The sequence below is a fragment of the Triticum urartu genome, chromosome 2 (assembly GCF_003073215.2).
Source record: "Triticum urartu cultivar G1812 chromosome 2, Tu2.1, whole genome shotgun sequence".
NCBI classification, from domain to species: Eukaryota; Viridiplantae; Streptophyta; class Magnoliopsida; order Poales; family Poaceae; genus Triticum; species Triticum urartu.
Genome location: NC_053023.1, coordinates 231,056,259 through 231,068,355, shown reverse-complemented (window position 1 = coordinate 231,068,355; position 12,097 = coordinate 231,056,259).

Sequence of the window (12,097 nt, the reverse complement as noted above, 5' to 3'; positions counted from 1 at the left end):
CTGAAGCGGCAACTTAATGTGGTAGATGACGACATCACGCTTATTAACAGACGGCTCGACAAGGCGCAAGGTATGTTTTGAGGCAGTCAGTATATGTATGTATAAGAATATGAGCATAAAGCTGAGAATTATATACTGAGATATGCATAAGTCACTACTGGAATCAGCTTCATTGTCGTCTGCCATGTCTTTGTCGTCCGCCAACTGACGGCAAAGAGCCTCTTTGTCGTCCGCTTCCACAAAGCGGACGGCAAAGAAAGGGCATATGGCAAAAATGCTATTTGCCGTCAGCTGCTTCTTTGCCATCGGCGGCTGACAGCAAAGAGCTATAAGGCAGACGGGAAAGAGCCAGGTGGGCCCCACAGGGCACGGCGTGGCTAGGTCAGATTCTTTGACGTCCGCTAGCGGACGGCAAAATAGGTGATTACTTTGCCATCTGCTGGTGGACGGCAATGTTAGTCCTTTGCCATCTGCTTGCGGACGGCAAAGAGGAGACGTGGGCCAGCCCTAATGGTGGCCCTCATTGCTGTAGGCATTCTGCGAACGGGGGTCCCCAGACTTGCCTGCCTGTGGCCTACGGCGTGGCTCAAGTGGGGGCCCAGCGCGGCCCATCTTCATCAGCTCAAGCTCAAGACCCTCGCGAGGGGCCAAGCCTCGCGGGGCGGACGGCCGGAAGCTTCCTCAAAGGCAGCCTCATCAGGCAGGCTCGCGAGGAGGCGGAGAGATCAAGGCAGGGGTACCTCGCGAGGAGCCCGTGACGCAAGCCATGAAGATCGAGACCAGGCAGGCGCCGGCCTCTGCAGTGTCCTTGTTTCCCCTTTGGTGCAAAGGGGGCAAGCACAGGCCAAGGCATCGGGCAAAGGTTACCATTCCGGTGCAACGAGACCAAGACCAACAGAGCGGCAGGACGGAGGTCACTATGGAGCCCAAGACGGCGTCATCACCAGTGCTTTTGGCAGCCGAAGACCACCTTTGGTCAGGATAACTTGTACTAGATGTTTCCCTTCAAAATGGCCAATTGTTGGCGCCCTTCCCGCTCATTATTTGGGGAGAGGCCCAAGGCCTCTATAAATAGATCTAGCCACCACAGAGTGAAAGGGGGGAGGAAGGACATCTAGAGATCGGACAGAAGGAAGGGAGAAAAGAGGAGAGAGAGAGAGAGAGGGATATCTGATAGAACCCTAGCAGAGAGAGAGAGAGACAGAGAGGTGACTAAACTCACCCAAGCAGTTCATCGCACCAGCTCAAGAACACCTCTCGCGAGGCTGTTCTTCCCTTGTACTGTTCATCGTCAGCCCCTGAGGCAATCCACCACACCACACACTGGAGTAGGGTATTACACCACAACGGTGGCCTGAACCAGTATAAACCTCATGTCCCTTGTGTTGTTCATTGTTTCCAGCTTATATCACGCGAGGAGATTGGACGTAGATCAGTAGGGGAGAGATCTCCGCGCGCACCCCAGTGTTCGAACCTCAAGGGTCTGCCGGAACCCGAAATCCGATATTTGGCGCGCCAGGTAGGGGTGCGCCTGAATCTTTCTTCCGTTGTTCGCGTGTGATCTTCCATCGTGTCCATGGCTGACGCTCGTCGGGCTCGCGCCGAGCACCGGGTTGCTCTCGCCCCCCGCATCGCCCAGACGGCGCCCGTCGGCGGACGCCCTCGCCGTTCCCCATCGCCTGTCGCCAACGCCGCCACCGTCCCGGCGGGTAACGAGCAGCAGGCCTCGTCCTAGCATCCTTCGGTGTGGCGGGAGGGCCGCACCGCCACACCGTCGCTGGCTCCAGCCGCTTCGTCGTCCCACGCCCGTCGTGCCCCCACGGACGCGCACGCCGCGCTGCTCCTGGCGAGAGAGCTCTTGCACTACCACCCCGTCGACGACCTCTACGAGGACTGGCTCGCCCGCATCACCGAGCTCGTCAGTGCCGTAGGGGGCTCCCCCTTGCCGTCCCTCTCGCTGCCTCGCCCACCATTCCACGCAGGAGGCAGGGATCAGGAGGTGCCTCCACCACCTCCTCCCCAAGAAGGCGCCCTGGCACCAAGGCGTGCAGCCCCAGGGCGAGACCCTCCATGTCCGGCGCCTGCGCAGCAAGAAAGGACCTGCCAAGAGATCCCTCGTCCCCAAGAAGGTGCTCGCGCGCTCCCAGCGCCGGCGCCCCAAGATCGCGTCCCTACACCTCCACGCCAAGACCCCGCGCTGCTCCAAGCGGCGGCGCGCGGTAATCCCCACGAACAAGCCCAGCACCAGCAAAAGGCACCGGTGGCCACAGCAGGCTGCCGCGCCCTCACCCCCGAGCTACGTGGCGTCGCATGGCCAGGCAGGTTCAAGCCTGACCTGTCCCCCCACTAAGATGGCACAGCGGACCCCGCGGAGTTCCTACAGCTCTACGAGCTATGCATCGAAGCCGCCAATGGAGACAAAAGGGTCATGGCGAACTGGTTCCCCATGGCGCTCAAGGACGGGGCCTGCACCTGGCTCCTGGCACAATCTCCTCCTGGGACAAGATGCGCACTCGCTTCATCGCCAACTTCCAGAGGACTCGCGACCAGCCCCCGGCCGTGAGCGATCTGCGCCGCATCAAGCAGCAGCAAGGGGAAACCCTGCAGAAATACATCCAGCGCTTCAACAACGCTCACCTCAAGATCCCCAAGGTGACTGAAGAAGCCATCATCTCAGCCTTCTCCGATGGCGTACGCGACATCAAGATGAAGGAGGAGCTAGCAATCCATGAAGACCTGTGCACATCCCTGGAGCTGTTCAACTTGGCGACCAAGTGCGCCAGGGCTGAGGAAGGGCGCCTTTCCCTCCTCGAACTTCTGGCTGCCGACCCAGAAGAGACGAAGCCCAAGGCCAAGGACGTGAAGCGCAAGGGGGCTGTTGTGCTTGCAGCGGAGCCAGACACCAAGTGAGGCAGGGATCAGCCTGAGTCATCCAAGGGCAGCTGGTACTGCGTGTACCACGACCTCCACACCCACAACACCAACGAATGTCAAGAGCTCAGGGCCGTGGGAGATGGACGTGTCGGCCTACGCCCCAAGCGCAACGACAGGGGCTATGGCCGAGGAGGAGGAAGAGGTGGTGGACGATGGGAAGACCGTGGCCCCCGCCAAGGGTGGCGTGACCAACCTCGCGAGGATCGCTGGCAGGACCAGCCTCGCGAGGGAGGCTGGAGAGATCAGCCTCGTGAGGATCGCCCGCATGGCAACGCAGGCCTTCCTCCTCTGCCGCCACCGCCAAGGAGGAACGAAGGATAACATCAAGACGAGGGGGCTGGGGGCTTCCAGGAGCGGCGCACGATCGATTGCATCTTGGGTGGCGCGCAGGCCCCAGCCTCATGGTGCATCTTCAAGCAGTTTGCTCGCGAGGTGAATGCAGTCCTCCCCAAGCTTGAGGCCACACGCCCTCTCAGGTGGTCTGCGTGCGCTATCACGTTCAGCTCAGTGGATCTGCTCAAGTGCGCGGCATCGGCCGGAGTCCTCCCGATGCTTTGCTCACCGGTCATCAGCAACGTGCAGGTTACCAGGACCCTCATTGACGGTGAAGCAGGACTCAACGTCATGTCCGTAGAGACGTTCGACAATCTCCAAGTGTCGTACGATCAGCTTCAGCCGACCAAGCCCTTCTCAGGAGTCACTGATGGTTCCACTGTTCCAATAGGGCAGGTTCGCCTTCCAATCACCTTCGGGCAGCGCAACAACTACCGCACCGAGCTCATCGACTTCGACGTCGCCCACATCCGTCTACCATACAACGCCATTCTCGGGTACCCAGCCCTGGCCAAGTTCATGGCAGTGACTCACCATGGATACCATGTCCTCAAGATGCCAGGAAGCGGTGGAGTCATCACCGTACCCTGTGAAGAAAGGGACACAGTGTGTTCACTTGAGCGCGTGTTCCAAGCCGCAGCAATCGAAGACCCGGACCACAGGAACGGAAGACTTCCTGAGGCGACCCTTAAGAAGAAGAAGGTTTTGCCTGGCCCAAGCCATAAGGAGGTAGGCGCCTCTGGAGGTGTTGTGTCAGGATCTGCGCCCAATCAGGGAGCGCCACCCTCTCTCTCATAGGAAGGCGCGCCCGGTGCCCTCCTCAGGCAGGGCTCGGGGGCTCTTTCTTGGAGATCCACCGACCTTGCCAAGGTCGCGAGGGAGGTGCTCGGGCACCACTTGGAGGGGTGCTTCCAGGCACATTTCCCTTAGGAAGGTACAAGGCAAGGAAGACCAAACCCTCAGGAGTTCATCGCAAGAAACACCCAGGAGCTACAGGAGTAGAGAGTCATGTGCGGCAGCCGCCGCTTGCCCACCGTAGCCCCACATCCAGGCAAGGATGGTGGGCTGCGCATCTGTGTTGATGTGCGAGGGCTCAACCGAGCCACGTATCAGGAGTGCCTCTGGCCTTCGCGTGTGGGGCGTTGCGAGGGTCCGCCTCACAGCTACGTTCGCATGCCTTTCGGCCTGCCGAACGCGGTCGCCGCTCATCAGCGCCTGTTGAGGAGCATTCTGGAGGCCCAGGAGGTCAGGCATTATGCGGTCCTGGCGGAGATGGAGATGGCCCTCGGAGACCCACCTGCGCCTCCGGAGCCTCTCGAGGCTCTTGGGCCTGGGGGCTCGTGAGGCTCGACGTCATCATCGCGCACCGCCCACTTCTTCAACATCACTTCATCTTCAACGGCACCAGGTGACATCTTTCTAAGTTCTGTTTTTAGCTGGGAGCGCCCATAGGGCCGCATCATGCCCAGGTCGCGTGGGTCCATCCCTGCGGCATGTATCCGTTTTTCTTATGCTCTTTACCTACCTTGTTGGGGGCGCCCCTCGGGCTGCATCAACCCCGAGCTGCTCGGGCCTGGCCCAGCGGCGTTTGCTTTTCCCGCGTCTACTTAAAATGAATTTCCTCCTGCGTGCTTAACGTACCTGACCTAATCGCCTGCTTGATTGACGCCTGCCTATGGAGCCGCTCGCTCTGGCACGACATTTGCACACGGGTCCGTCCATGCAACGCCGATAAATCTGAGTGGTCGAGCTCTGGCCGCGGCAGCACCGCAAGGCGCCACCTCACCAGGACCTCAGTGCCCCAATCACTTCCCTGGAGCAACCAAAGGTTGGCTGGCAACCGTAACAATAGGTCTTGTTTCTCTTCATGATTGGTGTGTAGGACCTACTCCAGGAGCAATGCTGGGGACGTCGCGAGCTGCATCTCCCTCTCTCCGACACGGACCGCTTGGCATTGCGACTCATGGGCTCCTACTGGCTCTCCAGCCCTCACCCCCTGGCCTTGACCCACGGCATCGCGACCTGTCATACCAGCGGCGGCTGAGCTCGCTCGAGGGCCAGGACCTGAGGACGTAGAGCATTAAGGAAAGCACGGGGGAGTAGGAAGAAGCTCGCGAGGACCTAGCCCAGCAGCGCCTCAGCTGCCACCACTCGGGCCGGGCGCTTCATCGAGGAACTACACCAACCTCAAGAGATAAGTCACACCCTTACAGGAGTTGGACCAACGCAGCGCCAAACCCTCGCCCAGTGCGGCTCTGTCATGGCGATGTTGCCTACCTTTCTCGCCCAATGAGGGCTGCTTGAGCGCTAAAGGGGACCTCCCGAGCATCGCGACTCGGGGGCTCTTACCGGACCTCGGGCCGCTCTCCTCCTGGCCTTGACCACGGCATCGTGACCTGGCATACTAGCGACGGCTGAAGCCTGCCTGGGGACTGGGACCTGTCAGCGTAGAGCGCCAAGTCCTCGTAAGGATAGAAAGGGCGAGCCGAGCCGAGACAGGACAAGCACCTCGCATTGATTCATATTAAGGATATAATGTTCACAAAAGACATGGCAGGCGCCTTACATACCCCCATGGGGTGTTGCTTCGATTCCTCGCAGGGAACAAAAGTACTAATCATAAGGAACACTAATCGCCTGCACCTCCGCAAGGGACGCCATCATCAACAGTGGGCTGCCCAACGTCGGCGCCAACCCCATCCAGATCAGTGGCGTCGGCGGTTGGACGCAGCTGCCCCGCTCCGAGCACGGCGTGAGCTCAGGGGCTCGTAGCTGTCATCGCTTGTCTCCGGAGTTGCGAGGAGCTCGGGGGAGCCGCTGGATTCCCTAGCTCCTCCGCTGCTGCCTGAAGAGCTGCTGGAGGACCGATGGGCAGGCCAAGTCCTCGCCAGTTTGTTGCCCCTGCCGCTCTCCCTGGGGCAGCACTCCAGCTGGCGTCCTTCAGCATCGAAGACCTTGAAGAACATCAGGGAGGCGTCGTCGTATTCAAGATGAATTACGACGGCACCTACCGTCCGGCAGACCCGGGCGATTTCACCCCAGACCCGGGTCATGAAGACCTTGCCCGGAGCGACGACCGCGACCTCCGCTCCGGTCGCAAGGGTACTGCAGCCAAAGCTCCAGAGCCCCGCTCAGCGGCATCTCGAAGGCGAAGGAAGGAGGAAGGCGAATCCAAGAGCTTGGAGGCATGGCAGCGTGGAGCACGAGCTCGCGAGAGGAGCGCTCGGCGTGGACTCCAGGAGGAACGACGCGCACCACCGTGACTCGCCGGCGTTGATGGCGGCACCGTCAATGTCGCTCGAGCCTTCTCCCCCAGGACCCACGACGCGGGCGTACAAGGGTAGCGGAAACCCAGGCGGCGGCCGCTCGTACCAGGGCCTCGACGCCTCCTGCTGAGCACCCTCATCTCGGTGGCAGAGGACCAGCCGCTTCTTCGGCGGAAGTGGGTCAGGACCCTCTCGGGGGGCCTTTCCCTTCTCTTCTGCAGAAAACCGGCGGATTGGTGCCATTGGCGTAAGGGGGAGCAAGAACAAGGAAGAAGAAGGAAAGGAGCAGCAGGAAGGGATGGACTGAAGGGGCTCGCGCAGCCCCGTACTTATAGCCGGAGGAGGCCAACCGCCGAGCACCACGATCGCAGGTAATCATGACTGGTTTCTCTGCATGCAAGGACTTGTCAAGTGGTGCGGTCGCTGAGGCATCATGGGGAAGCGCATACGCCCACGTCCAATCAATCGCCGCCCCGTCACCCCGCCGCCCCTCCGCGCCCTGTCGCCGCGCTGCCCCGGTGCCGGACCCCTCCCCGAGGTCCCTGTGCCACCCCGCCCCACTGTCGTCCTCCTCCCCGTGGCAAGGAGAAGGAGAAGAAGAAGAAGAAGAAGAAGAAGAATAAGAAGAAGAAGAGGGTTCCTCGGTGTCGATGGTACCCTAAATAGCAAGTATCATCAGTGCGAGGTACATGTGGCCGTCGGTGTCGAATACTACATCCACGTCCCACAAGTGACACAGGGGTCCTCCATCCAGCAGCAACAGTTCTTGGCGTCGATGGCGGTCGAACACCATTGCAACTTTGTCTGGCAGCCTCAGAGATGACGATTGAAAGCTAAGTGTTGAAACTTGAAACACCCAAACTAACTCAAGTCGGTTTGGTTTTTTGAAATTTCAAAACTTGGCTTTAATCCTCATCGCAGAGGCTGCCAGACAAATTCGCCAAGGTGTTCGACCGTCATCGGCCACCAGAACTATTGTTGCGGGAAGCCGGGCGCCGGCTTCACTTGTGGGATGTGGATCTAGCGTTCAACGCCGACCGCCTCATGTACCTTGCACAGATGGTAGTTGCTATTTAGTTTACCCGGGGACGAGCGGGTTAGAGGGTTCCTCGGTGTTGATGGTACCGTAAATAGCAAGTATCATCAGTGCGAGGTACATGTGGCCGTCAGTGTCGAATACTTGCTATGTTACTCATCTTTCGATTTAAATATGCAGGTATTTCGTCGCTGCAAGGGTCTAGTGTTCGACGAGCTCCGCCCCTGTGTTCGTTGGTGAGCACAAATGACATCTCCTCCTCCCCCCTTAATTTGCTTTGTTTCGGTCTTCGTGCCGATGAAACTTGCTAGCTATAGGTGTCAATCATCAGTATGCGTAACCACTATGCGTCTCCCATTCGAAAGGGTTACATCTATAAATATGCATGCATTTGCATATTTATAATTGTGATTCTTTCGAATTGTCCAATGTTATCCATGGACAGCCCGAGTATGTGTAGATTGGGTTCGTTTTCCCATATGCTCAGCTCCGGATCCGATGCAGAATTTTGTCAGTGCCTCCCTGTTGTTCTCCGGGTACACATTCTCTCTGCTTATTGCCGAGACGTGTATCAGGAGAACAACGGGGAGGTGCTGCCGAAATATTGCATCAGATCCAGAGCAGAGCATGGGAAAACGAACCCGATCTACACATACTCGGGTGGGATTAGGACATATCTTTACCTATTAGCGTGTAGGTTGCATGGACGTAATAAAACTAACAAACTCCATTAACTGATGGATATGGTTTGCTTAATTATGTATACTAGTCATCAACCCGTGCACCTGCACGGGCTAGTTATTTTGGAAATCATCTCATTATACAAAAAAATTTGCAATTTATTGATTACAAAGATTATAGGAATTGTAATATTTCATACCATTTTGGTAAACAAAAGTATCCGTAGTTAAGCTATGTACTCTCTCTCCATTCGATAATGTAGTGCATATAGATTTTTTGAAAAGTTAAAGATCACAAACTTTGACCAAGTTTCTGAGGAAAATGTTTACATCTATAATGCCAAAATTATTATGTCATTAGATTCATCATAAGCTGTAGTTTCATATTTTATATTTTTTGTATTGGTATTGTAGATATAAATACTTCTATCTATAAAATTGATCAAAGTTTGACTTTTAAAAAATCTATACGCACAACATTATGAAACGGATGGGGTATAATAGGGTTCAAATGACCATTTTTATCAAAAAAAATGTTAGTTTATCTTCCGGCATAAATGACATAAGTCAATGCCAGTAGGAGTTATATTAGCCTAAAAAGACGTACCGTGAATCCTTGCCTTCTGAACAGTAACTAAAATATTCCACTCGCAAAAAAAGTAACTAAAATATTCGACATGTAACATCGTAGCTACTATGTAATCAGCAAATTGATTGATGTTTGGGGGACATTGTAGTGCTTGCCATTTAAATGAAACGCATTTGCCTTACTTTTTCAAATAAAAAGCACTGACACAACTCCAATATATAGGCCCAGAGATATTACAAACTAAATATATGTGATCACTAATGAGAAAACCATGCGTTATTTGAAAATGGATCGTGGCCATGAAACAGGCAGAGCAACTGAAAGGTGCAGGGCACTCTTCAGGATTGACATTGACCAGTTACATTTTTCACAAATGAAACACCGCTTTCTTCCCGCCATGCTCTAACAGCACCGCTAGGCTCTTCTCCTTCATATGTTCTATGCTTTGGCAAAAGGAAAAAAATGTATGAAGGATTGAAGGTGAACATGTTGATACATCCATTTTTGTATGGAAAGGATTTTACTTTTCATAGAGATTTGAACATGGATCTGATGGTTCTGACATACTAACATCACATATGGTGTGAAGTAATACAGTTTGAAATGTCCGTGATGCCGTGCGTATCTTTGGCAATCAGCGCCAACAATTCCATCAAGTTACACACCAAAGTTCTAGCTAGCTTCAGTCCTCCAAGATGCAATAGTAGCATCCAGAAAAATGGCTCCCAATATCATACAGTTGATGCCTTGTAAAATTCCGTGCACATGTTTGAGAAATATATGTTAATAAGAATGGATTTTCTTGAATTATGGTTTCCCTGTACGATAAAAAACATTATCATTTTTCCTGTATAAATTTCTCTACATGATTTTCATATTTATGCCCAAACTGTTGTTGTATTATGGTTCTTTTTCTTATAAACATTAGAATACCATTTAAGGCTGGTGTGTAAGATTGCTTATTTTGCAACATAACAGATCAGGAGAAAATAAATAGTACCTCATTCTGTTGGTGAGGCGAATAATCAAATATAAAGGTTTGTTGAATGGTAATACCAAAAGAGAACTTGCATAAATTGTGTAGATAAAGGAAAATGGCTGAGATGATTTTGCATATGTAAGATAGACCTGACTAAATATAAATTCATATTTCATAGAAGAATACTTTGAAGAGTTAGCTCCCATGTGTGTGCAATAAAAGGTCTGGTGCTATTTACATACGAATAATCCATGGAAGAATTAGCATCCAAGTGTGCCCAATAAGAGATAGTGAGATCTGCGTACATAAGTTCAGTACTTGTAAGTGTAACTTATTAACACCACATACTTAACAGTACTGATAGAAGCAAACTCCACTGTTGCCAGCCTTAAATTGTCAATATCTTCAGTTTCATAGAAATCTCACTACAGTGTCCCTATCGATTGTAGAAGCTCAAAGTAGTAGTCGTCCTCTTGGATCAGCCACAACAATAATATCTTCACCTGCTTATACATTTATGCATCTTTCCCTTTTCTTTTTTTGGCCAGAAATATCTTCCGGTTTTACGGGAATTTACATAAGGCTAAATTAAACATTGGAAAGAGTAAGTATATAAATAGTAGATTAGGCCCAGTAAAATTTTCGTATAATTCCAGTTAAATATATACTTACAATATTGTATCAATTTTGATTATGAGACCCAAAGTAGTTTACTACTTGCCCTTTTGCAGGTTTACATGTCCATAGGCAGCACTCTGTATTCAAAAGGGTATAGTGTTATAGGTGTATAACAGGGGAAGAAATAGTGGTGTCATGATTGCATTAGTTGATATTAAAATCATAGTCGAATGCAAATTTCGTAAACTAATATAACACGAATAATGATATGAACATAGAAGGAAAACTATTCCAATAACTGAAGCACAATCATTCTTCTCACACTGACCTTAATGCATTTTGTCGTGGGATGCAGATTCTACGTGGACATGTCAGCATCCGGTCTATTTGTCTGGCATATATCTTGCAAGATATATCTCTGACACATAGTCATCACCAGCTTCTCAAGCTTCCTGTGAGACGCAGATGCATCTTTCGTTGACAATAGCTTTATGTGCAGTCTTGACATGCATCCATTTTCGAAAGAAGTTTCCCACACAAACCTGGTGAATATAGAAGGTAAACCATTCCAAATACTGAAGCAGAACCATCTAGTGAACCATAAACATTTTATTTGCTATAGTATGTTATCTGTTAAAGCTCTTTTGTTGAAGAACTTGGAAGGATTCTTCTCACAGTGGTCTTAATTAATTACGTCGATGTCTGCACCATCTACATGGACATGTCGGCATCCAGTCGTTGTTTTTCTTGCAACATTCAGTCGTTGCCATATAATTGGCACCAGCTCCTCGAGCTTCCCGTGGGACACGGAGGCATCCCTTTGTTGATAATATCTTTGCACGCAGAATTGACATGCATCCCTTATTGACAACAGCTTCCCACTCAAACCTGATGGCATCCATCATATCAATGGTACTTACCCTAGTCTGATAATAGAACTCTCTTGCAAAATGAGCAATGAAATAGTCATCCTCATGCAAATATCTCAAATTATATCATTGATGTTTCAGTGTTATTGTCAAAACTGTAATGGCTATGTATAACCTTACGTGACATTAAGAACAATCAGGGGCAAGGAACTAAAAATTTTGGGATGCAACATTTCAAGTCAGGCTCGTGTATTACCAAATAACTAAGAAGGGTGAAATCACCTAACACATAAAAATTGTAGAGAGGAAATCAAAACTAATTAAGGACTCGTGTGGTAGGCAAACAGCAAGAGTAGACACTACTTGCTAGCATTAGGCCCAGCCGTTCCTTGCCTCTACTCATTATTGATGTATCTCCAGACTCCAGCAAAGTCTGAACCACCAACTCGTCAAGCCACTTGGACCGTATGATATCTGAACCCGCAGACGGGGCGTTCCCAGGATAGTGAAGGATGCATGATTCAAGGCGTATGTTCCACATTTCATTACCGGCACACCATAGAAATCACACACCTATAGTTGGGCCTGCAAGATTAATCAAATTAACTGCTACTGTGGCATTCTACTTTGTCAGAACAATCAGCAGATCCTGTGTTTGAACAAAGTACTACTGTTACAGTGTCTCCTATATATTTCTACTTCCATAACTAACTGGATGTTTAGAAAATAAATACTACTAATAATCAAGACATGAGCGTAGTTGTAGTAGTTATATATGACTAAAATCCCCTTC